The sequence below is a fragment of the Hemicordylus capensis genome, chromosome 3 (genome assembly GCF_027244095.1).
Source record: "Hemicordylus capensis ecotype Gifberg chromosome 3, rHemCap1.1.pri, whole genome shotgun sequence".
NCBI lineage: Eukaryota > Metazoa > Chordata > Lepidosauria > Squamata > Cordylidae > Hemicordylus > Hemicordylus capensis.
The window spans coordinates 216,205,166-216,231,022 of NC_069659.1; the positions used below are offsets into that span (position 1 = coordinate 216,205,166).

Consider the following 25,857-nt stretch of genomic DNA (forward strand, 5'->3'; position numbering starts at 1 on the left):
ATGGTTTTAAGAACAGAAATTTATCTGTGTATGCTCAGAGGCTGTGCCCTCTGTTAACAGCCTTTACAATGTAGTACTTTGTGTCTTTCTTCCTATGCTGTCTCTAGACACCAGTAAGTGGTGATATTTTTTTACCTTGTCCCCTATAGTGTTTAATGACAAAAGATGCACTCTGTGAATGTTCTGAAGCTGTACCCTCCAAGCACAGCTTTTAAAATGTGCTACGTTGTTGTAGACACCAGGGAAAGAAGACAACACCAATAGATGTGATTAAAAATACAACAAATTTATTAAAATACCATAGACTTAGCAACTTAAAACCATGTGTGGAGGAGATACCTATAATTTCTTCTTAAAATTGCCAACATAATATTTGTTGGCATTGACAGCACTTAGCACTAGTCCTCTGAGCCAATTTCTATCGTTTGAATTTGATAATCTTTTTTCTTTTTGGAGAGAAGAACATATTGAGTAGCTTCTCAGTATGAAAGAAGAACAAGAAACTGTTGATTCGTTAGTGAAAAATTACAGTTAGCTAGCTTTTGTAAAAAATAACTGTATTAATGCCAATAGAGTGCTCTTCCTCATGTCACTGTGTCCCTATTTTTTATTTACTCTGAGCATCCATTTCCAAAATTGTGAGACTAGAGTATGTTGCAAAATTATTGTAACACTCTTCCCAGGGCATATCTTCAGCATCGGGCATTGAGGTATACTGCTGCTGAACATGGGGGCAGTAGAGTCATCCCTCGCCAAGCAGAATGGTTCTGTTCCTCTGCTCTCGCTTGGTGATATACTCATCCAAGATGGGCAAGAAGAGACTCCAGGTGATCCATGACGTCCAAGCCATTCCACTTAAGTCATGCTGGCAAGACATAACTTGGTATCACTGTTGGTCTGACATGCCCGATGACTGACCCAAAACACAAAACTGTGGCCAAAGAAAAGAATCCAAACTGGAGATGGCAGCTGCACAGCTGAATGAATATTTCATATGTTTGAGAGAGTTGACTATCCATTGATAAGAGATGTGTGCTTTCCCCTTCAAGAGATTGTTCGAGGCAGCATGCTGAAGGACCTCGGCCACAGAGCCCAAAGTTCTCCTCTGATCAGAGTGGATCCACTCATCTGCCAAAACTCATCTTGTTGCCTGGGAATTTCACGTGGAAAGAGTTCTCAAGTTCTCTAGGGCCAACAGCTAATGCAGATTGTACTGCCCTCAAGCACCTCTGTCAAAGCTAAGCACCATCTTGATGACAGTAGGAGTTCCAGTGACAATATCATGAATCTAGTCTAAATTGGGATTTATTTCTTCTTCCAAGGCGGGTTTAAACAGCTTCAGAAGCAGAGTTGGACAGTGTGAAAATAACTGTATCCAGAAACTTGACGGATTTATTCTGCGGTATCTGTAAGGTCAGGTTTGCCAGGTAAGTTGGATTAGTCGGAGAAGGTAAAGCAAATGTTGATAGGCCTCCTCCTTCTCACACCTGTGATGTCCTGCTTGTCCCCAATCATCATCTCCTCCACCTGATTTTTAAAAAAATTCAGCTCCATGCAGTGCAACACTACATTCTGCAAAGTTATTGTGTTTTTAACCAGCAATCCTATCTTGATATCCACCAGGTTTAGATCTTCCTCCAGCTGTTAACTAGGTCAGATTTCTAGCTCTTTTTGGAAGTCTAAATCACTCCGATTCATGAGGTAAACCAATTGCGCAAGACATTCAGAGAGGGATTTTCAGAACAATGGTCTGCAATCCTCTCTAGCTTTGTTTGCTTTAAGAAATACTTGAATTTTTGCAAATGAATTTTTACTTGAAAGTACTGTAGCTGCTGAAGTACTGATTCATGACTGAATCTTGATAACAGAAGAAATATTTCTTTGAAACATCGCACATCTTTCGAAGTAAATTTCCCATTGCTTGTATCCCTGTCCTGGATGCCCGTATTCCTATGCCTGATGGCTCATGACTTTGGAAGTTCTTTTTTTTTTTTTTTTGCCGGGGGGGGGGGGGTACTGGGAATCCCCTTGCTTGAGCTTGCAGTTGAATTGTCAGATCCTCATCTGCAAACCACAGCCGTTCTCTGTTATAATTTGATCTAATTAGGCCAACAATATTCAACATCGCTTCACCAGTGATCCATGATGATTTGGGTATGATTCCTTCAGCTATCCTTCATCAAGATCTCATGCTTTTAAATTCTTGGCTTACAACAGGCTATTATAGTAGGTTTCAGCACACTCCGAGACAGCTCAGAAATGGTCTGGAGGTTGTAAGATGCCCACAGGCTGTGCAGAATCGCCTTTTTTCAAACACTGGTTTATCACTGTCATCCCGATGACCAATTTTGATGCATTTCCCATGTGTCCGTTAGCGTCATAAATGCCTTTCTATATCTCATCCTGCCCAAGGGAGATGAATCATCATTACATTTAAGTGTTTTTGCATTCTTGAGAACATCTTGGTAATTATCTTCTTTCATACCCTGGATATTTGCTGTAGGAAGCAGCAGCGCCTCTACTGTTTTTTCCAGGATCTCCACGAACAATAGCTTCATTAATGTGACCAATTGCTACAATTCTATCATTTTCCTCTTGAATCTGTGTATAAGCATGTCAACACAGTTCTGGATATAATTCCAACTTAATATTTTTACCCTTAGGATGAAGTTTCCAACTTGATAGACATCAGGGAATCAGCATAACATTATAAATTCTCTTCTTCCAGCTTATTAAAGCCAATGGATGAGATGCTAAGATGAGTCTTTGTTGCCATTATGTTCTTGTTTTCCAAAACCTGGTTCAGCAACACCACTGCTGATAGCATTTCAACAACAATAGATCGTTCATAATATGCCGGGTAGTTCATGACATTCTGTTGCTGAAGATTGCAAATCTCAGTTTGTGAGTCTCCGCTTTGCCATAGGCTACCCTAACTTCATTCTGTATCTCACTTTTGTCAAGCACAAGTGGAAACTCGGCTGTCTGCAGTCTGTGCTCCTGGAGTTAAATAAACATGCTAGGTACCATGAGGAACTCGGCGGCAGAACTTCAAACAGGCTCAAAACAGAATTGTGCAAGCTGGCCATCAGTGCCACTTCATATTGCCTGTCAATAGTCTCATTCACTTTGGCTAAGGCTATGTGAATGCTGACCGGATTGATGTTTCCCTGGATCTTGGCTTGTGTCAGTGACTCTTCATATACATCTAATTCATCTTTCAAAACTGAGCATTCTTCAATCTTGCAGTCTCCTCTTTCCTCTTTAGCTTCTGAGAGTTCTTTGATATGCATGGACAAGATTGCCATCCAAATCGACTGCCCAAGTCCAAGTTACTTTATTACGATCGTAGATCAGATAGTACAACAACAGAAAAGAGGGGAAAGAAGAGAGAGAAAAGAAAAGAAAAAATATTGCATGAGACTACAACGTATAATACAAACAATGTAGCAAAACCTAGCCACATTGAAGGTAATCTCTTTATAAAAATTGGATAGCAAAAACTCTAAGTAAAATACATCAGAGTGCCCAGGAAACTTCCCCAGGAGAGGAGAAATTAGTTTTAAACGAGCATCACTGTAAAATTTACAATATAAAATAACATGAGGGATAGTTTCTACAGCACCCATTCCACAGGGGCAGATCCTTAAGTTAAACGGAATCCCTTTGTATCTACCATCCCTAACAGCCGTCAGAAGGGCGTTTAGGCGGGCAAGAGTAAATGGGCACCTAAATTTAGGGATAAGAATATTATCTAAATATGCTGCCGGTGTGGAATTAAAAAGTTGTTTCCCCAGATATATACCACTCCTTAGACGGGCTGTATCTGCTTGTAATTCTGTATCAGCAATACGCTGCTTAATAACCTGCCAGGCCTGATCATGTCCTAATCTAAGAATTTCCTCCTGGGAGAACCCAAGTTGAAGAAGTTTATCGACTGCCATTTTTATTTATTTGATTGTTTGTTTGTTTAATACATTTCTATACTGCCCAAAACACAAGTTCTCTGGGTGGTCTACAAAACAATAAAAACAGTCAATAAAAGATTAACACATTTCAACAATTAAAATTAAAAAGTTAAAACTATTAAAACACAATTAAAACAGTATCTAGTTAAAAGCCTGAGTCAACAAATGCGTCTTGACTGCCCTTTTAAAAGTTGTAAGAGAAGGGGAGTCTCTTATTTCAGTAGGAAGTGTGTTCCAAAGTCTCGGGGCAGCAATGGAGAAGGCCCATTCCGTAGTAGCCATCAGACGAGCCGGTGGCAACTGCAACTGACAAACCCCTCCAGAAGAGCTCAGTGGGTGATGTGGTTCATAGTGAAGAAGACGTTCTCTTAAATACCCAGGGCCCAAGCTGTTTAGGGATTTATAGGTTATAACCAAAACCTTGTACTCTGGTTATAACCAAAACCTTGTATTCAAGGTTTGAATTATAACCAAAACTTTGTACTCAAATATAAATATTTTTTGTTGTTAGTTCACAATGCAATTAAACCAAATGGAGGATCTGGAGTGGAGCAATCCCTCCTCAGTTACGAGAATTCTAAAGACCTACTGTATGAACCATTGCAAGTTTCATTGGTGCAACAGTACAGGCCTCATTTGACATTTTAGCAAGTAACATAAAGACAACCAGCTCTATGGGGGCATTTTCTGGATCCTAGACACTTTCAGCACTAACTGATTCGTTCTGATTGCCATCTCATTTGTATGCGTCCTCTTTGTCTTGGTACAGTATGGCTGAGATAATGGCTTTGTTTTCAGGCTCTTCCACCCATGGGATTGTAGGACATATACCCCTTCCTCACCCAAGGCAGGGTGGAGTAACAAAGTTGCATGGGCACCCTTAGGGGACAAGGCTGCTCATAGTGTAGCTTCCTTCTTGCTAGCTAACACATTGATCGAGAGAAAGAAACCCCATTTTATGTAGAGATTGGCAAGAATCCCTATTTTAACATGTTTCCGAACACCAATTTTTCTAAGAAGGTAAGGCCTAAAACTGAAATGGAAATAACTCACCTCTAGAGGTTAAAGATAGTTGTCCCTGCCTTTTGAGTCAGAAATCTAACTAGGGAACATTCAAAAAGCAAGCAAATAAAATTGACAGATAGATCTACAACTCCCATCCCAATAGCTTCATAGCTCAACAGATAGCCAACATTTTGCTTTCCAGCACAATATCATGCTGGGGCTCTCTAAGTGGTAAATGGCTTGCCACTCATGCCAAGTCATTCATGCAGTTGTGTGCCACTTCCACAGAACTTGCAGGTTCCAGGTAATAGCCCTTGACAAAAGAGGAATCTGCCCCCAAAGGTTTCATCAGTTCTTCTAGGCAAAGCAGAATCAGTAGCGGAACATTTTGGGGAAATCTTCTTTATCCTGTGAAGCATCTTTGACAGTGTTTTCTGCAGTTCCTATTTTATCAGCATTAAGGCTTGTCCCATTTGTATCTGCTAAAGACTGCTCAATGGCAGTAGGGCTGATAAAAAGCTTCAATATCACCGATAGTTTATCCACAAAGCTGCAATATCACTGTTAGTTTATCCACAGGAAATACCTGTCACAATCATTTTATCGGCAATTACTTCCTGAGGTGGGTGATGTTCTGTAACAGCTGAATCCTCTTGTTCATTGACTTTTGAGTCTCCATAGTTGAGTCCTGTTCCACATCTGGGTGATTTCATTGGTTTCAGACTATCTCCGCTTAAAGAGACAGAAACATCACAGATGGTTGGAACTGAGCAATTTCGACATAATCTTCATCCACTCCATGAATAAAATGGGAAAGCCTCTGTGACTTCAGAAAGCTACCACTTGAACCATGCATTCCATCAACTAAATCATCTGCAGATATCAACCATGGTGCAGACTGCTTCTTCAGTCCTTTTTTCTTGGTCTGTCCAGAGGTCTCAAGTATACATATTTTTCCTAGGTTCATTTCCAAATGAATAATCTGAAAGAGATACTCTTACAACTGCACATCTAGGTCTACTTTTAAAACTAGTAAGCCATAGTCAGTAACTGGGTTTAAACTTCCAAATCATTAAGATGACCCATTTTGTTCCCAGACCACATTCAGTTATTCCCGTAGTATTTCATTTTCTTCTTCCATGCTTTTATCAAAAGATATCAATAAGTATTTTTCCTGGAGTTCTTTGGAGAATCCCCATACTGCCAAGACATTCTGCTTGCAGTATTATGAGTTGGAAAAAATTGAAATTCACTGGGATGGGCAAGATCTTCCATTGTTAATATCTCAAGTTCACTGTCTTGCACACAGCCATCTTAATGATCATATGAATTGGAACTCAAAAACTCTTCTCCCATGTTTTTAAAAAACTTCTTTCTGTTACTTGAGCCAACTGCTCAACATCACAACATTTGCAAGCAAGTTTTCCTCTTCTGCATAACCATGAAAGCTCCTTAAGTTAGATTCCTTAAGTTAGATTGATTTTATACATCTATCTAATGTAAACGGTAACTGCCTGTCTGTTGCTCTCTGTCAGCACCGGAGTGGTGTGAGAGCCTGTGTGAGTGAGATTCATTGCTGCCAGGATGTCCTGCTCCCTGAGCTCGGAAGATGTGGCAGAGATGGGCGGGTGGGGGGGGGACTCTGGTGGTGAGTGCCGATCTCCTTGTCACTACTTCTGCTGTTTCCACTTCTTGGAGTCTTGGACTTTGCTACCACTCTGGACAGTGTTGTTGCCTGGTGAGGTCTCTGCTCCTTGGTGCACATGGAGGACTCTGCAGCCTCTCAGTCTCTGCAGACTCTCAGTGCTCAGTCAAAAGCATCTGAGAACGAGTGACTGGGAGCCAGCTGCTTATGCAGCCACTCCCAAGCTCCCATTGGCTGGCCCACAACACCTGGCATGGGAGCCAAGACGGCAGCCCCGGTGTCCATCTCAAGGGCCAGGACCTCAACCCTGCCCCCTGCAAAGCTGCATATGGCAGCAGGGAGCAGCATTTCACTCATGCCCTAGAACGCATGGAAATTGCATGTTAAGGTGGTTGCATTAACTTGTGCATCATATAAGCAGTTAAAAACTGTGCATAGTCTTCTATATTATGCTGGCTTTAAAATTAGGCTCCATGAATCCAAACTTTACCTTGCTTTTTCAACTTGACATTGGGCTGTGCATCCAGGGAAGTATCCAGGCAGAAATGTACTGGTACATCTCCAGTTCATGAACTACACCAGTTCAATGAACCACACCAGTTCAATGAAGCTTACATTTGCCCCACATGGCGGGATATTACAGGTTCCTTGGCAGCTGAGGCTTGTTCTGCTACATCTCTTCACTGTTACTCTAAACTCACTGATACTTCTTTCCCCACTTTTTCCTCAAGCAGAATGTGCCAAGAGATTTAGGAGGAAGTGAATAGGCCCTTACCTGATATACTAATAGCATCTGAATCCTGACAATGCCTGAAGGAACTTATCTTGTCTGAATAGAACTGATGATGAATGTATCAAATAGTTTATCAGCAAAGGAAGTGAGCAATTTCCTCATAAACCATTTGGGATGTTCTGCCTCAGTCTTCCATTCCAGCCAGCATCCATGACAAGCTTATAGCTCCTCTCTATGGAATTCCCTGTCACCTGATCTTCGGGTGGCATCCTCCCTGGCAATTTTTAAAACTGAAAACATTTTTTATTTCAACAGGCCTTCCCCAATATCATCTAAGTCTCACTGTTTTATTGGCTTTCTTGGATTTTCCTTTGTTTTTATGATACTTTATTATCAATATGCTTCCCTCTCTGTTTTATGTTATTCTTTACTGATGCTGCTGCCATGTTTCCTATCATATTGTTTTAATCATAGTTAAACTTTGAGTTATTTTTTTGTGAGCCAGCTTGAGTCTACGGGAAAAATTGGGATATAAAATGTGCAGTCAATCATACCATCAATAGCTTGGTTGCACTCTGCCATGGGCATTTGCCAGTGGGAAGGAAGGTGAGAAGGAAGCGTGGAATAATGGAGTTGAAAGCTCTTTCCACCAGACCCCAGAATGAAATCCCAAGATCTAGAAATCCACTTCCAGACAATTTCAGGTCTGGTCTTTCAGTTTCAGGTCTTTTAGGCATGGTCTGGAAACAATGTGTGAGGCAAGAGGATCTGCCAGGCACCCTAGGCCTCATGGTGGATGCCCAATCTCATTCTGAGCTCCATTGCAGATTCCCTCTCATTTTTGCTGGGGTAGAATTAGCTTTCTCTTTTATCTACAAAATTTTCTAGTTCAGAACCCAGCAGTTCTGCCCATCCTTACTATATAAGATGCAACTGCACTAATTGTATGGATGTAGCTAATTCATGACCATCTGTGTTTCCTGAACAGAATGAGGAAAGCTTTGTCACCCATCTCTTTCCCTTATTACCTATAGACCCAGTTCAGATGTAACACAGAACCAGGGGTTCAGTGGACCTGCAGTTCTGCACCCCCTTGCTCTCCAATCCATGTCCAGATGTGCAGGAGAGCTGCCTCTCTGTAGTCAACGAGACTGCAGAGATGTGGGGGAGCTGGCTGTGCAGGCTTCAATTTTTCCTGAAGAACAACCTGCATAGCCAGTTGGGCCAGAATGAATTAGGAGCTTCCTCCCTCAACTCCAGTTACGAGGGCCCAAACTGTGGTGCCAGTGTTCAGATGACATGCTGGCACAGCAGAAATTGAGTCGTGGCAGTGCACTCTAACCGAAGGTTCAGTTTGGTGAGGGAAACCACAGGTCACTTTCCCCTCCGTTTCCAGAAACTCCGTTTCCCCAAATTTGAAAGTTGGGACGGGAGGTGAAGGGACCTCCAATTTCCTGTTACGTATGAACTGGGCCCGTAAGGGACCAAGCCAACTCATGTGAGAGAAATTTTCGCGGAGTCACCTCTCCCTGTGCCTCGTGGGCTGACCCACCGGTCTTAAATTAACTAAAGGAATCTCTGGTAGGTAGAATTCGCTGCCACCAGCGACTCCTCAAATAATAGGGTTTTTTGAAGGGAGCAATAACCCTTAGACCCCTCCTTACTGTGCTAGCAGCACATATAAAAATGTAGCTCCACTTTTATATGTCCAAGTGGGTAGTAGCCAGCCTGGCAGTCCTTTTTTGGAGAGGTGAACTGGAGAGCTCTCCCAGAGTCAGGCAAATATTCTGAGATGACATTTAAACCAAGAATAAACCAATGTATTATTGTTTTCCAAAAATAAGTACATTCAGGATTTTAAAGCGTAATATTTTCAAATATTTTCAAATGAGGTTGTTTTATAATGGTTACAAAAAAGGGTAGCTAGGTATACGTACAACACACACAAGAGAAATAAAATAACAACTCTAACACAATTCTCACTAATACTTTTCCTAAATCTAATTCCAGAAGCCCCAACCTGGGCTTTCTTCCTCCTCCTGTCACTCACCAGACCCATTTGTAGCCAACCCTGCTGCCCCTGGTCCTGGGACACACAGAACCCACCCTTACAAAACTCCACTGCAATTCTCTCCTCAGGGCACACCCTTCTAGGGATGTGCGAAACATTTAGGATACAAAACGTTTTGTACCCAAAACAGCCTTTTTCAGGTGTTTTGTATACAAAACAAAACATCCCTGTTTCGGCTACAAAATGTTTTGTTGTTTCGGACCTCCATGTTGTGGTGATCTCTAAGTCAGTCTTCCTTCTGTGTTTGACATCTCTTTGAATTTCCCACCCTTCCAGCCTTCTGATCGGTGACATAAATCATGGGCTGACCTGCTGACAATTCCCTCCTTTTTCCCCATTGGCTCGTTTGCTTCTTGCCACTCTTTACTGACCCCACATTGGCCAGGGGAAGGATTGCTAACCCATGGGGTGCTGGGTTCTGTTGATTCTGTGGTGTTCTGAATGTAGATTTTCTGGTAGCATATGAGAGTGGATTCCTGTTTTTCACTGAAAACCTCATATGCTACCAGAGAATCTACAATGAACACCTCAGAAACAACAAAACCCAGTACCCCACGGGCTTGTGGGTATGGGGGTGGTTGGCACCCTATGTGCACTACACAACCCCTCACTCTGGGCAACCCCAGTGCCCCCCAAGTGGAATTATGGGGCTGCTGAAACCTAAACCTCCATTATTCCCTATGGGAGAAATCTTAGACATGTAAACTTCATCAAATCACAAAAGATCAGCCCTTTGCCCAATTTCTTTGAAATAATTCTGGAAGTTTCCTTGCCCCCATTGGGCACTACCACCCACCACACTCCGCTCTGGGTCATCCCTTTCCCCTTGATCTGAAGCAATACATTTGCTGGAATCTCCATTATTCCCTATGGGAAAATTCTTAAAGATGTATAAACTTTAAAAATTCACAAAAAATCAGCCCTTTGCCTAATCCCTTTGAAATTTGCCTGCTAGCTTCCACCCTTTGGACACTACCACCACCACCCACTCTTTTTGCCCTGGGACCCTTTTTAAAAATCCAAATCGATTCGGATTCGGAAAATTCGGCTACAAAACAAAACAGGGCTGATTTGGATTCAGAAAATTTGGGTACAAAACAAAACGGGGGTGTTTCGATTCAGATACAAATCGAAACAAGAAAATTAAAAAATGCACACCCCTACACCCTTCTTCTCCCTAGAATGGGGAACACTTTAGACCCACCCATCTTTTCTATAGATTGGGTCTGGCTCAGGGTTCCAGCTTGCCAATCAGGGACAAACAGCCCATTGCACCATTAACCCTGTAGTTGCTGGCTGACTGTTCACTACAGGGCCTGTCATAGCTGGGTAGGAGCCAGTGTTGCAACAGATTCCCCCGTCTCAGCTGTCACCTCAACTATGGCAAAATACATTGGAATTTCATGGCCTACTTGCCTTGTGCAGGAGTATTGTTTATTGATCTCGCAGGCAAGCAATTCTGTTTCATTTTGTGAATGTTTCAGTCCATATAATTTACAGAATATCCTGCTGGAGTAAAGTATTGAGAAGCCTTGATTCCCTTTACCCTAATTGTCTGGATTTCATATTTTTCTGACAGCATTCAAAGCCAGAGCTATGTATGGCTTGGAATGGTCTGGGCCAGTGTTTCTCAAACTTTTTGGAGTCAAGGACCGCTAAATTCTTCGTGCAGAGTTTCAAGGACTGCTACATTCTTCATGCGCAGTTTCCCGGACCAGCAGTTAGTAAAGGGGTTTCAAGTCTGTCTGTCTGTCTGTCTGTCTGTCTATCAGACTTCTATACTGCCCAAAACTTGCATCTCTGGGCAGTTTAGAATGAAAATAATATAAGCATTAAAATAATTAAATTTGGAATCTTTTGCAAACATGGAATATTAGGGGTTCTTAACCTTGGGTCCCTCAGTTAAACTCCCATAACCCCCAACAACAATGGCATTTGGCCATTATGGCTGGGGATTATGGGAGTAGAAGTCCACCAACGTCTGGGTACCCAAGGTTGAGAACCCCTGAATCTAAAAGCCTGGGTGAACAAATTTGTCTCCAGTATGTCGGGAGTGGAGGTGCTTGTGATTACTCAATGGAGAGGGGATGTTGGGCCATTAGAAAAATTCAAAAGCTACATGGGGCCAATGAAAACAACATACAAGCAAGCCCCACTGATGCAAGAGGGAAACAGCGTTCCCTCTCAAGGCGCCTCGACCACAACAGGCAGCTGGGTTTCAATCAACCAACCTTTGGCTGCAAACAATGAGCATGCAAGAACCAGCAGCCCTTCAAGTGGCGCCCACTGCCATACTTTTTCCTCCATGCCCCCGCATCGCATACAGTTTGAAGCTGTAAAGATAGGGAATAAGATAGCTGTAGGAAGATCTCAGCAGCACGTGGAGGCAAGGCACAAGAAGGGTCCCACGCCTCCGTGATACTCTTCCTCTTCCGTGCCATGTGCAAAATTGAGTAAGTGAGTGCCTTGATTTCAGTTGGGGGAGGGGGGTTGACTCCCAGTCAGGGACCAGCACTCAACCCTTAGGAGACCGGCAGCAGTCCAGGGACCGGTGGTTGAGAAACACTGGTCTGGGCTGCAGCCCTCATAACTGCAGTGGGAAGATCATGTTGCAAGAATCTCTCCAGAAAGAGAGAGAGAGAGAGAGAGAGAGAGAGAGCGAGAGCAACGGGAAACAGCAGGAGCCATTGCCAGATTGATGTGGTGGGAGGAGAGAAACACGGTGCTATGAGATGAGGGAGAAGATGGAGGAGGTGGGACACTTTGCTGCACCTGGCAGCTGTGGGGTCCTTCTTTCCTACACAGTGTCTTGCCTTCCAGGTTCCCCAGGGAAGGCGAGCTGAGCTCTGGCCTTTGTGAAGGCTGGTTGTCCTCCTTGCAGCATGGGAAGGTGGGCCCTGCAGTGGTATGTGCTTCTCCTCACTGAAGCAGCTTTGGCAGCCAGATGCTCTGGGGCAGCAGGAGATGCTGCATGCCACTTGCCCGTTGCACAGCAGCACTCGGCCCATAGGGAGCAGAGTCAGTATCTGCAGAAGCAGCAACCTCCCCCATCACCTTGGGAAAGTGGCTACTTTCTCACAGCAGCCTCACAGGCTTGAGGTGAGTCTCTCCCAGCTTAGAGCCACTGCCCCTGGCAAAGTGAAAGCCCTGCCTCTTCCTTCAAATAAAGGGCACCTTGCAAAGTCTAGCAGGCATTTTATCTCCTCTTCACTGCTTCATTGTATCTTGCAACGTGATCTTCCTGTTGCAGTCGCGACTGCTGCTGCTGACTTGACCCCCTCTCCTTTGGGGTTCCTCCTCTGCTTCTCTGTATAGTACACAGTACTGCACTGCTTTCACCTTGATTTCCTGGACAATTGCCTGATCTGGACTGACTCCCTCACAATGCATCCAGAAAACAGAGGTTTCTTTGTATAGCCAATAAAGGAGAAGTGATTCATAGGGCTTTCTCTTTCTGTTCAATGATTTGAAGTCCCCAAAGCCAAATGTAGTTTAATGTATGTATTAAATATTAATGGGTAGTATAAACGATTAGTGTGATAGTAAAGTGTAGTTTTCTTTTCTTTTCTTTTTAAATGTATAATTTGAGGAAAGGTTTCATTGCATTGCATGCTATTGAACCAAATTATTCCCCAAATTGCAAAATAGTTTAATATCCTATTTGAATAGATGAGGCTGAGAGCTATTATGTCAAGACACCAAAATAACAGTTGGTTTCCCTGTTTCGGGATGCAGATTAATGAGATATTTATTCCTGGTCACTTAGTTCTTGGCCACCTAGAAATGAATATGACACTTGGCTCCTAGTTCAGTGATAAACTGCACAGTTTAAAATACAGAAAGCTGTTTTATTCTAGGCACAGCTAAACAAATATTTCATATCCAATAAAATTACCAACAATAAATAGTTCTTTTCCCCTCCTGGTAGAATGGCTGCAGACAGACCATAATTTTTCCATGTTGCTTGCTGCTTAAAATAATACAATAGCATTTAAAACCAATTTTTCTTTTTATGTAAATTGGTTTTCCTGATAAGTTGCTAGGTTATACAAATGCTCATATAACTCATGTAGTGTTTGATTTCCAGTCTCTGATTGGATAAGCAGATAATAAGAATTTTCCTATTTGAGGAATGTATTATATAAAGCAAGATAGATAGGGATCTGCCCCCTCCCTGAAACACTTGTCTCTGATCTTGAATGTAGGGATGTGTGAATTAATTTATTTATTGGATAGCCTGGCTCTAGAGCAGGCGGGCTTTAGAGAGGAGAGATCCACTTTGGATCATGCCCTGGTTCTTCAATTTCTGTCGGCTAAGTATTCAACAAAGCCACATAGAGGACTTTTTGCAGCCTTTGTTGATTTAAAATCAGCGTTCGACCTTATCCCTCAAGAAAGACTCTGGAAAAGACTCTGAAAAGTATACAGTGTACTGTGCTTGATTGGCCAGCAAACTCGCCTGACCTGACCCCATAGAGAATCTATGGGGCACTGCCAAGAGAAGGATGAGAGACATGAGACCAAACAATGCAGAATTGCTGAAGGCCGCTAATGAAGCATCCTGGTCTTCCATAATACCTCATCAGTGCCACAGGCTGATAGCATCCATGCCACACCACATTGAGGCAGTAATTGCTGCAAAAGGGGCCCAAACCAAGTACTGAATACATATGCATCCTTATACTTTTCAGAGGTCCGATATTGTTCTATCCTTGTCTTCTTGGTTCCATGTAATATTCTAATTTTCTGAGATTGTGGATTTGGGGTTTTTATGAGCTGTACGCCATGATCATCACAATTATAACAAATTAAGGCTTGACTTATCTCGCTTTGCATGTAATGCGTCTGTCTCATATATCAGTTTCACCTTTTAATTTGCATTACTGAAATTAATGGACTTTTGCACGATATTCTAATTTTCCGAGTTTCACCTGTACTGGCTGTTGCCAGATGTGCCCCCATGGTGGCTCTGAGAAGAGAGGTTGGAATGATTAGGCTACAAACATGCTTATGGAGAGTCATTATTCTTTACTGGTTAAAAATTTATTTTTTGCAGGAGGGTTTGGTTGCTTTTATAAAACAGGACTCCTTTAAATTTAGATGGCACACTGAGGCCATTGATAAGCTGGCCCGCTGTGGATACTCCTTAGAGGCCATACAGAAGCTTGGTTACGACAGAGCTCGTATCCAAATTATTCAACGCCTAATGGATATTGAGTTGCAATATGAAATTTCCCAGATATCTAAAAGATCGTTCCTGGGTGACCAATTGAGTGGATTTAATTTGGCCCTCTATCTCCAGGTAGTTATGATTCCTGAATATAGACGAGCCATGACGCTGGCCAGGTTGGATGTCCTTCTGTCTGCAGTTCTGTTTGGTAGATATGCAGGAATTCCCCTGGCAAATCGTGTATGTCCTTGTGATAAGGGCTGTGTTGAAACAATAGCACATGCCTTTTTACATTGTAGCTTCTGTAATGAAGCCAGAGGAAAGCTACTTTCCCCCCTTCTGATAAATTTTAATGGAAGAGCAGATGATGTTTTATTGAGGTTTTTATTTTCTCTATGTGATGAAGATAAAATTAGAACTGTGGCTAAATACTGTTATATTCTTTGTAAAATACGTGCTAATGTTTAGTTTATGTTTTTAAGTCTGTATTTGTAATACTGCTGGTCAAGGACCGAATAAATATTACATTCATGTTTTATTTATTTATTTATTTGACATGTTTCTATACCACCCAAAACTTGTGTCTCTGGGCGGTTTGTGGCTGAATTGATTCAGCTCGAATCTGATTGATTTGAGTTATTTGACCTTGAATAGAATCACCCTTGAGGGTATTGACCAGATTTGAGGTTGAATTGAATCACCCTAGATCCAGCTCGAATCTATTCATCAATTTTACATGAATGTAAAATTAAAATTTTAATTAAAATCAAAATGTAAAATTAAAAAAAAAAGAGTATCCATTTTGATTTTGCAGTGCCAGCCCTCTAAGCTTCTCGTGGGGTGTGTAGCAGCTTACTTCACCCATAGGGAACAAATGGTACTCAAAACATCCCATTGTCAGCCATGAGTGGCTGCTAGGGGGTGCCACAGTGGGTTGGGTGGTGGTGCACCATGGGTGCTACCAACCACCCAACCTACAAGTAATTAACCACTTTGTTGATTTTTGGTGAATTTTTAAAATTGTATCTGGTTCATTCCAGGTCACTGACCTGGAATGATTGAGTATAAGGAGACCTGGTCTACTCATATGTTCAATGGGTAGACCAGCTCTCCAGCACACCAAATAGGTTTTACACATTGGGTTTGCTGGAGAGCTGATCTATGCATTGAACTCAGTGCGTAGACCAGGTATCTAGAATGGGTTATTCCAGGACACTTGTAAGATTAGTAGGTCTGCCTTGTAATTTTTTTTAAATGGTGGCCCATGGTGACCCACCACCCAACCTATTTTGGTGCCTCTAGCCCTTAAAAAATCAGCCTAATCTATTCAAATCCAAATTGAATTTGGATTGAATTGACCCAGATTTTATGGCAACGGATTCAAGCTCAAGTTGAATGGGCTGACTCAATTCGGACTTGAATCAAATCACATTTGATTTGTGCATATCCCTGCCTGAGTGTCCCTGCTAAATAATAATCAAGGTGTGGATAACAATTGCTCATAGAATCTTCTATAAGTATCTTCTGTTAAAAAAAAAAAGATGTATCTCTGTATATTTATTTCATATAAAAGTGACAGTTATTCACATGCTGCACACAATAAGTTGCACACACATACAAGTGTCTGTACATGAATGTGCTTTTTCATGTGAATGATCCATTCATTTTTAATGTCAGCATGAGGACTCAGACTCTGCACATGATTGTGTGGTCTGTGCATTGAACATAACAAGTTAATAATTATACACACACATACACCAGCAACAATCACATGTACACTGTACACAGATAGTGTGTTGAATGTAACGTGAACATAAGAAGCTGCCAGAGGTGTGGGTGCACCCCACCAATGGCAGTCCCTATTTGTGATGAAGGTTGTGCACTAGTGTGCATGCACTCTGACCACATACCCTGCATTTGACTTTGGATGCAGAGGGGATGGTTAGATGTGGAAACGGGGCCTCTCAGCCCTGTTTGCAAGCCGCTTCAGGTAGCACTAGGTTCCCAGAATGGCTGGGAGCACATCTCCCTGCCTTTGGGGGCAAAGAGAACTGCTCCTGGCCAGGTTGAAACCCCACTGGCTGAAGCGGCCTTGTGAATGTATTCAAGTGGCCCTGTTTCCATGTCTGCCCATACCCCTGAGCCTGATGTCAGATGCATGAGGCATGGCTTTGGCTGTGGGGGCAGCTTCACGGGAATGGTGACTTGGGTTCTTTGAACCTGGACATGCAACGGTGGCTCTGCCCCTGCATGTGAATAGGGGTGCTCCAAGTTGCTAGATCATGCCATGTGTTCCAATCCAAAGTGCTAGATCATGTCAGCATTATTATAAAGCCTGACTTTGAAGCAACCAGATTATTTAGTCTGCAGACTATTGTCTGGAAAATTTGGTGGCCTTAAGAATACAGGAATTTGCAATGCCAGAAGTATGGGAATCACTGGCTGAGGTTTCATTTGTTCAAATGAGTTTCTTACCAGTAGTCAGTTTACCTCAAGTCATGTGGTAATCGCTGGCCACATTTGCATGTAACATGGAACTGTGAGTCCATTGGACCAGTGGTTCTGCATGCCCCTTCCCCCACTCTCCCATCCAAATTCAGATGTACTGGAGAGCTGCTTCTCTGCAGTCAGCAAGACTGAAGAGAGGCAGGGAAGCCGGCTGTGCAGGTTTCCTTCTTGACAGGAGGACATCCCACGCAGCCATATGGGCCAGAGTTGAAGGAGGAGCTTTGTCCCTCAATTCCGGTTCCAGGGCCAGCAGCCTGCAGTTCCAAATTTGGAAATACCACAGGCTGCTGGGAACCTTGGGTTGCGGTGACAAAATTTAATTCAACCCGAGGGTTCAGATTGGAGTCCCAATCCTGAACCCTCGGTTTCATCACAGCCCCCAACTGCAGTTTTCTGCATTCAGATATAACGTCTGTGGAAATGCAGGCCTATCCAACTGTGGTTCTGCGTTATGTGTGAATGAGGCCAATTTAAAACAAAATCAACACATAAGGGAGGTAGCATAGTTACCAACACATAAGCGAAATAGTGTGCATTTTCTTTTGGTAACCAAAACAACATTTATGTTTTGTAGCTTTTCAAGTTTGTTATCCATCCTCAAATCCTTTGTGTTGTAGAAATTGCTTCCAAAAATATGACCACCATATGGAGGTCATTAACTCTCTCACTGTGGTGCAGTTATGCACATCTTGTGATCTGCCAAGCTGAACACAGCCCACCAGCCATAGATAGCAGCCAATAAAAGACTCAATAAACTTCTGGTTTTGTTGCATGCTTTAGACTGCAATACTGAGGTGGTGTATCAAGAACATAGCTGGTGGATTGACTTTGGTTTGGTTGATCACACGTTGTGTACATGTCTGTAGTAGAAGTTGTGTACAGCAGACCTGCAGTCTGACTCAAAGTATCAGTAGTTATGCAATACTGAGCATTATGCCATCTGATGCATTCTTTTCTCATTGGCATCTTCCCAGCTTTATCCATGAAGGCATCTTTTCTGTAATTTTAAGCTTCTAATCTGTTAATGATACTGATCCACAGTTTCAAAGGACATGTGTATGTCTGAATTATTAATTTTTATCTTTCAAAAATCACTGCTGGACATGAGCAACAAATGCTTTTGTTCATTTCATAGGAGTAAAACAAAACCATTAAGAAAATCAACAGGATTTCAGTTTCATTTTTCCATATTTCCAGTGTTCAAATCTGGATTGGTAAGGTGGGTAATTTAGGATTTTATGGTGCATCAGCATCTAGGCTATAGTGCTTTGTATCTGGGAGCTATAAAACCATATTGCCTCATCCGATCCCAGCTGTCAGATGGAGACATGTAATAAATATCTCCTGAAATCAGCCATTTGATAGAAATCTTCCTCTCATTTTGACAGGCAATTTGATCAATATAGTGTCAAGGATCATTAAGTGATACAATTTGCTTAACCTGCATTTAATATCACAATAATTCATCAGTTTAGTTCTTTGATAATTATCCAAACAGGAATTATGCTGGCAAGGCAGCAGGCAAGTTCAGCAAAGCACAAATATTGAGCAAGAGGTCCTGCCTCTGAATGTGTAATATCTTACTTGCCTCTCACTCCTCACCCATCTCCTGTTAAATTTTGTATTTGCAACTTCCTTGGCAGAGGAACCTGTCTTTTTGGCTTACATCGTAACTCTAAAGCATCATATGCCTTGATGGATCATCTTCCCAGAAAGCTCTGGGAAATCCACATCTGTAGGAAATGTGTTCATCTGTAGAAAATATGTCCACTATAGAGAAGGCAAGGCCTTTTCTATAGTGGCTTCTGGCTCCTGTGTGATGTTTGGTTCAAAAACAACAACTGATTCAACAAGTCCTCACTGTTCTTGGTCTTTGAACTGGTATATACTGTAGCTTTGCCTTGGCACCCAAAGACACAAAACACCAGATATATGGAAGAAACTAAATTTATAAGTTTATAAGTATATTGGGAACTGAACCATGTACCTGCCTAACTCTCCAATGTGGGATCCTGACACTTATGCAAGACTTCAGGAAACTGATTCCTCTTGCAGCTAACCAGGTTTGTGGGATCCTACTATGGCTTGAAGATCAAGGCCAGTATTCTGTATTGTTCCTGTCTAGTCATTGTCCACACACTTTTGAATGTGTGCAGAGAAGAACCACCTCCTCCTCCGCCGCCGCCGCCTCCACTACTACTACTAATATTAATAATAATAATAATAATAATAATAATAATAATAATAATATACCACTTTCCCACAAAAGTTCTCTAAGCAGTTTACATAGAAAAATGAATAAAAAAAGGATAAGATGGTTCCCTGCCCCCCAAGGGTTCACAATATAAAAAGAAACATTAGGTGGACACCCAGAGGTGTATGTAGGGAAAATAACGCCTAGGGCAAGCACTGAAATTGTGCCCCCTGTCCAAACATCTGACACCCATCTTTCAGATAACTTTACCATAATATCAGCTCAAAAATACAAGTCAAGCACGTTAATCTTTTAATATTTCAAAAACTATTTAGCAGTGGACGTAGCCAGACCAAAAAATGCTGGAAAATTACAAATTTCAGTATGCTGGGGCTCATGAAATACCCAAATACTATGTGGAGGTGTACTTGGAAAACTAAACAGAAGTGCCTGTCTAATTCTCTACTATGCATTGTCGCATCACTATTACATAAGTTTTAAAAATAAATGGAGAATTTGACTTTTCCCAGATACTCTGAAAATAATTAAAGGATATGCAGAATAAACTGTGTCACTGCTTGGAATATATTCTAGTATTTCAGGAAGACAGTTAAAATGAGAGAAAGAGAGCAAGAAACTCCCAGTGGGCCTTAATACTAAGGATTTCACACTGATTCAAAGACAAATTCACCATTAATAACCATATTATTAAGACATCACATTTAACTCACTTATCACAAGAAGCAAAGTAAGAGCAAATGAATACAATCCTAGTTCATAAGCTTCAGCTCAGTATTCACAAGCCCTGATTCTCTGTACATAGTGCCAAACTAAATATGTGCACAGTGACTTGTATTATATTGATTTTTTAAAAAAATTACCTGTAGCCCCTTCGGGGGGGCTTCCTAAAGGCTGGGCGTGGGGGTCTGCAAAGGTTCCCCTGCTGGCCTATAGGGCCTCGCAGGGACCATTTGAGCATGTGCAGTGGCCATTTTTTAAAATAATTTTTTTTAAAAAAAATGGCCGCTGAAAACAAAATGGCTGCTGCGCATGCTCAGATGGCCTCTGCATGGCCTGGCATGGCCTAGGGCCTCACAGAAGCCATTTGAGCATATGCAGTGTCCATTTTGTTTTCAGCAGCCATTTTTAAAAATTTTTAATTTTAAAAAATGGCTCTCCCCTTCAAGTGTCACCCTTGGGGCAGGCATGTGCCCTGCCTGCCCCACCCTAGATAGGCCCCTGTGGACACCAGCAACAACCACTGAAGAGATTCTGGGCTGAGGCTGGATAGGAACAATTGCTCTCTACCTACTAAATATAAGAGAATCACCACTTTGAAAGGTGTTTCTTTGCTCATTAAGCAGTGGTAACTCCTGTCACTCAAAACAGTCATTGTTGGGTGCTATTGAGAAAGACAAGTCCCAAGATAATCCTTACCTCAGCTCTCCTTTAGTAGGTCACCCTGAAAACATTGGCTTGGGGTAGCCTCTCTTCATCACCTTGATGTCTCAGGGTAAACACCAGTATAGCTTGTTTTTCTCCACCATGCCCACACTGCGGAGTAGGGTTCACTGTTATGCACCCTGACACATCAAGATGATGAGCGGGGACTTCCTCAAGCTGTGACACCTAATCATGTTTTAACTAATCAATTATCTAATCAAGCCAAATCTCTGTGACATTGTACTTCAAGCAGTGGAGAGTTGTTTTTAAAGACATACTCCTCAGGCCAATCAGGGAGAGCTGATCTAAAAATTCCAATTCAATCCCTCATTGGGAGCCACCTAAACCTGCACTGCCTCCAAGCAGGCAAGGTGGGATTTCTGGCTTCTGATGAAGTGCAGGAAGGGAAGTGAGCCATTTTTAGTATGCATGTCCAGTTTGCCCTTTCATTGACTGATGAGGCTGTCTGTTTTTCCTCTCGACTCCCATATTTCTCATGCTCCTCATTTCACTAAAGGAGACTGGAGCAAACCTGTCCCTGTCTCACCTGCAATTTGCAGATGGGGATAAACACCATTCATGTGTTGTTATATTGCTTTTATTGCCTATATTTGTATTCTGTATTTTAATGTTCTCAATTTCACTGCTTTAGTTACTTTTGAATGCAACAATCGTTTATACATGTTATAAAAATAAATACAGCGACCGTGGGGGTTCGGATGTAACAATGGCACCTGAGGTTCCTGCTGCCCTGGGAGCATGAATTCCCCCTAAGGCCCATGTGAGCCTCTACTGTCCTGTCCCATACCATACTGCAGGCCAGGGTCCTCTGGGTCTAGTGGTCAAGTAAAGCAGTGGGGTACAGGCAGCAAGGTAAGGTGAAGTTTAGGCAAGTCAGGCAGCACCATGGACGGAGCCAAGGGACATGTTGACCCAACAGCTGGCATAGGCAGATGGAGCCCTGAAATATTCCTGAGCCCTGACTATACCTGCTAAGCTCCACTTCCCTGCTGAGAGAGCAACTAACTTAAAGGGGCAGCCTCCTGGCTTGAAGCCTGGCACTCCTCTTCCTTTCCCTTTGTTCCTGCCTTGTTTGCTGCTGGACACTGATACACTATCAGTGGGGCTGATGGAAGAGGTGGTGCTGGTCCCTCTGCAGGCTCAGGCTCTGAGGATGTCAGTATAGAGCAGGCATCCCCAAACTGCAGCCCTCCAGATGTTGCTGAACTACAACTCCCGGCATCCCTAGACACAATTTTTTTGTGGCTGTGTATGCTGGAAGTTGTAGTTCAGCAACATCTGGAGGGCCGCAGTTTGGGGATGCCTGGTATAGAGGGTCTGGGTTCCTTGGGCACTGTCACAGGGGGCTCTTTCTCTAGAGTTCCCACCAGCTCCTGTCTGGTGTCTGGATCTGACCAGACTGGGTTCTGGTCCTGCCTCCTCAGAGCTAACCTCTGTGACTTTCACAGAGAGCTTATCACTGGGGTGGGGGGCAGGATCTGATATGGGTCCTGCTTCTTCAGAATAGGGACCTGAGTCCATTGCTGGCTCATCTTTGTCCTAGTCATGGCTCAACATCAACAGGCTCAACTCAACAGGTTCGGGGGTTAGCTGGTCTGAATTAATACCAAACCAGACCCAGTTCAAACCGAGCCAGTTCAGAACTCTACTGGTAAAGGGGAATCTAGTGAGGATTCCCCTTTACTAGTAATGGGGCAGGGAAACTTCTCTAAACCTAGAGGGGGTGGGAGGGGAATACTATCAAGTACTAGCAGCAGCAGTGGCTGTAGCGGGGGCAGCAACAGCTCCCACCCACCCCAACATTCCCCAAAGTAGCCCAGGTCGCCAGCAGCCCAGTTTGGGCCTCTGTGCATGCAAGGAGGCCATTTTTGGGGCCTCTGCACAAAGGCCTTTTGCATAACCACACAATTTGTGTTGTCACACAAACATTATCTGTACATGTGTGGAAGCCACTAAAATTATCTCCACTCATGTGCAGAGGCCTGAACTGGGTCAGAGAAGTCCCAAACTGGGCCACTGCAAGCCCAGGCTATTCTGGAGGAGGCCAACAGGGGTGGGGGGGAGCTGCCCCCACAGCTGCCCCTCCCCCATGGCCGCTGCTAATGCAAGTACTAAATGACTCCCCTCACCCCTCCTCTCATGGCCACTGACAACACTAGTACTCGTAACTACTCTCCTCCTGCTCACTCTAGGTTTAGTTTAAGGAAGCCCCATTGCCTCTTTTCTGATAAAGGGGAATCCTCATCTAATTCTCCGTTACCAGTAGAGCTCCAAACTGATTTAAACCAATTCGGAGGTCAAACTGGACTGGCTCCGGTTCGACCAGAGCCGAAAGCAAGCTGGGCCGGGTCAGTTCAAATACAGTCCAGAACTGGCAAAACCAGTTTTGTGCACATCTCTAGTTGTTTGTTCCAATATGCTGAGATTGGGCATGATGTCCAATCTCAATATATCCTATCCTACTTCCTGCACTAAACCCAGCATCTGTCACTAACTTCAAATCTCAATTGCAAAAGTTGGGTTTCCTGAAGAAAGTAAGACAGCAGAAGTAGAATCTTATGTGAGGATGGTGAGGAGTCCACATTCCCAGGGCGGTGGCAACCTCAGATGCTGCCATTATGTCTGATTTCACCATTATGAGTGACTTCTGAGTGAGACTGAATGGCCATTATGTCTGAATTCACTGTATTACTCCAGTTCACATTCCACCTGTTTAACTTAATCCAGCAAGACTTCTCACCAATGCTAACTTATCCTCATGTATTTCCTCCTTATCATAGCCACCTTTCCTGTACATTTCTTTCTGACTCTTTTCTCTTTGCTGATGAGCAGCTCTTAACCTTCCTTTCACTGCCTCCTCTGATCTGAATTAGTATTGTACCAACAATATACAGCAGCATTGCCTGAGGAGAGGCAGAGCAATGTAGTATTTCAAGACATAAACTATATTTAATCAATATATCCCCATGAAGCAGAATTGTGTGGGGCAGTGAAGTACAAGGAAATGCATAATTGAATCAGTCACAATTTCCTGGTAACCTCACATCAATAATAACTCTCTTTTTTTTTAAGATGGAAATGTAGTTATTTATTAAGAAGTGTGGAATTCCCATGAGAAATGCTGCAAACCACCCTTTTGATTTTTTTCTCAAAATGTCCAGCTGTCTCACCTGCAGAGGAATCTCCCAAACTTGTTTCAAATTCTGTTTTCAGAAAAACCTTGATAGCAACTCTGCTGGAAAAGGGGATAGGAACTATTTGATGCTGCCATGTTGTGGGTTGTTTTTTTAAAGATGTTCTTTCCTTTCATAGACAAGATTCATCCGATGACAAGATTCTTTTAAAAATCTATTTAAGTTGGTGAAAGTTACCCAGACCAAGTACTCCAGTTACCCTGTGAATAAAAATAAATACACTCTAAATTTAATAATAGCATGATGGCTCGCTATTATTGAAAAAGGCTGGCAGCCTCATGAATCATAATGTCCATATAGGACAGTGATAATAAGCATTTATGTAGCATATTTTGAATGTTCAAAACACAAATGTAATCCCCAAGACATCTCTGTAAAATAGGTCACTTGATTACCACCATACTGCAGAAACAGGGACAGAGGCTAAGGTAATAGTGGCTTGCCTTCAGAGTTCATAGTCTATGATGAGTTCATTCATCACACCTGAGGTGTGATTTGACCCAGGAGCTTCCTGGCAGAGGAGAGTTTTAGGGGCTTCAGTGCCTCGCTTTGATATGTTGTGCTGCACACACTCCAAGGTCTGGAGGCCACAACAAGTAGAAGAGCCATTTACAATGGCCAGTGTGACCATTGCGGGACAGGGGTGGGGTAGGAGAGACCTGGTTTCTTCAGTGCATTTGCTGCACTGTGCCAGGCTGAGGTGTGTCTAGACTGCATCAATGCTGCAGCATCTATTGCTGGCATGTCACTTTTGTCCAATTTATTATTAGCTTGCTTGGGAAGTGTCTGGTGCACTTTTATCCATCCTGTCATCTTAAAAATGTATATGCTTGTGGGAAGATCTGGCAAATTAACAACCTATTGCATTTCATAAATCTTCAATGCCCTCCCCAGATTATTCTGAAAATTATCCTCATTTTCCACCAACCTCTTCAAATGATGCCTTTTATCAACATTCAAATTATCTTTAAATAGAATATTTTTATAGGTATTATTTTAAGAGGCTGAAATTTATGCAGCCAACATGTTGGCAATGAAATTTCTGCCACCTGTTTTCCCTACAAGCGGATCAAAACATCCACTTTGGCTTGCAATTATCCACTTCCATTTACTTTCCTCTATGTCATAATTCTTCAGTTTGTGTTACCAGTAATACTGCGGAATCAGAGATTTCCAGCTCGTGAAAGGCATGCAAAAACATCAAACAAAGAGACACTACCAGCCAATTAGACCAAATTAGAGCATTAAAATTAGCATTTTACACTACACAGTGAAGTGTAACTGCCTTCACTTCAGCTTGTGGCTATGGCATAGTCCAGTTTTGCCAAAGCTTTGCAAATCAGGGCTATTGCCTCATTTAATAAATTAAATAAATATTTATCAACAGGTTGTATGGCTTTTAATTAATTGTTCAATAATTGATTGTTTATTAATAATGACACATATGAATAAAGCAATAGTCCTAAGGAAAAAACACATAGAGGTGGGTCTCACGATCACAGAGACCCACCCATAGGGATGGAGCCAGCAGAGGCTGGGAGGATCAAGGGTCGTGCGGCCCCTGGAAGCTCCAGTATGCCCTGCGCGAGTGCGTAGGGCATACTGGAGACACCCCCGAGCTGGGAGGCTACTTTTAAGCCTCCTAGTTGGGAGTCTCCTCGTGAGTAGCCATGGCACGGAGCCGCACCACAGCTACTCACAATCCAAAAAAATGGGTTTGCGGAGCACTCGTTCCGCAAACCTGGTTTAAGGGGCGGGTTACTTGAGTGGGCTTCCCACTCAGGAACCACCGGGCTCTCAGCTGAGCCCGGTGGTTCACACGGACTGCAAAAATTGGGCTAGGCTCCCTTAGCCAGATTGTTGGAGTCCGTGTGAATAGCCTCCTTGTTTTAATTATGCACTTAC

The 25,857-nt window shown here is 42.7% G+C and overlaps 2 pseudogenes; both read right to left on the reverse strand.

The window, feature by feature from the left end:
* Positions 1-1,198: 1,198 nt before the first annotated feature.
* Positions 1,199-1,704, reverse strand: LOC128350558 (ras GTPase-activating-like protein IQGAP2; annotated as a pseudogene).
* Positions 1,705-2,072: 368 nt separating this feature from the next.
* On the reverse strand, positions 2,073-3,293 carry LOC128350559 (ras GTPase-activating-like protein IQGAP2; annotated as a pseudogene).
* Between the last annotated feature and the right edge of the window lie 22,564 nt (positions 3,294-25,857).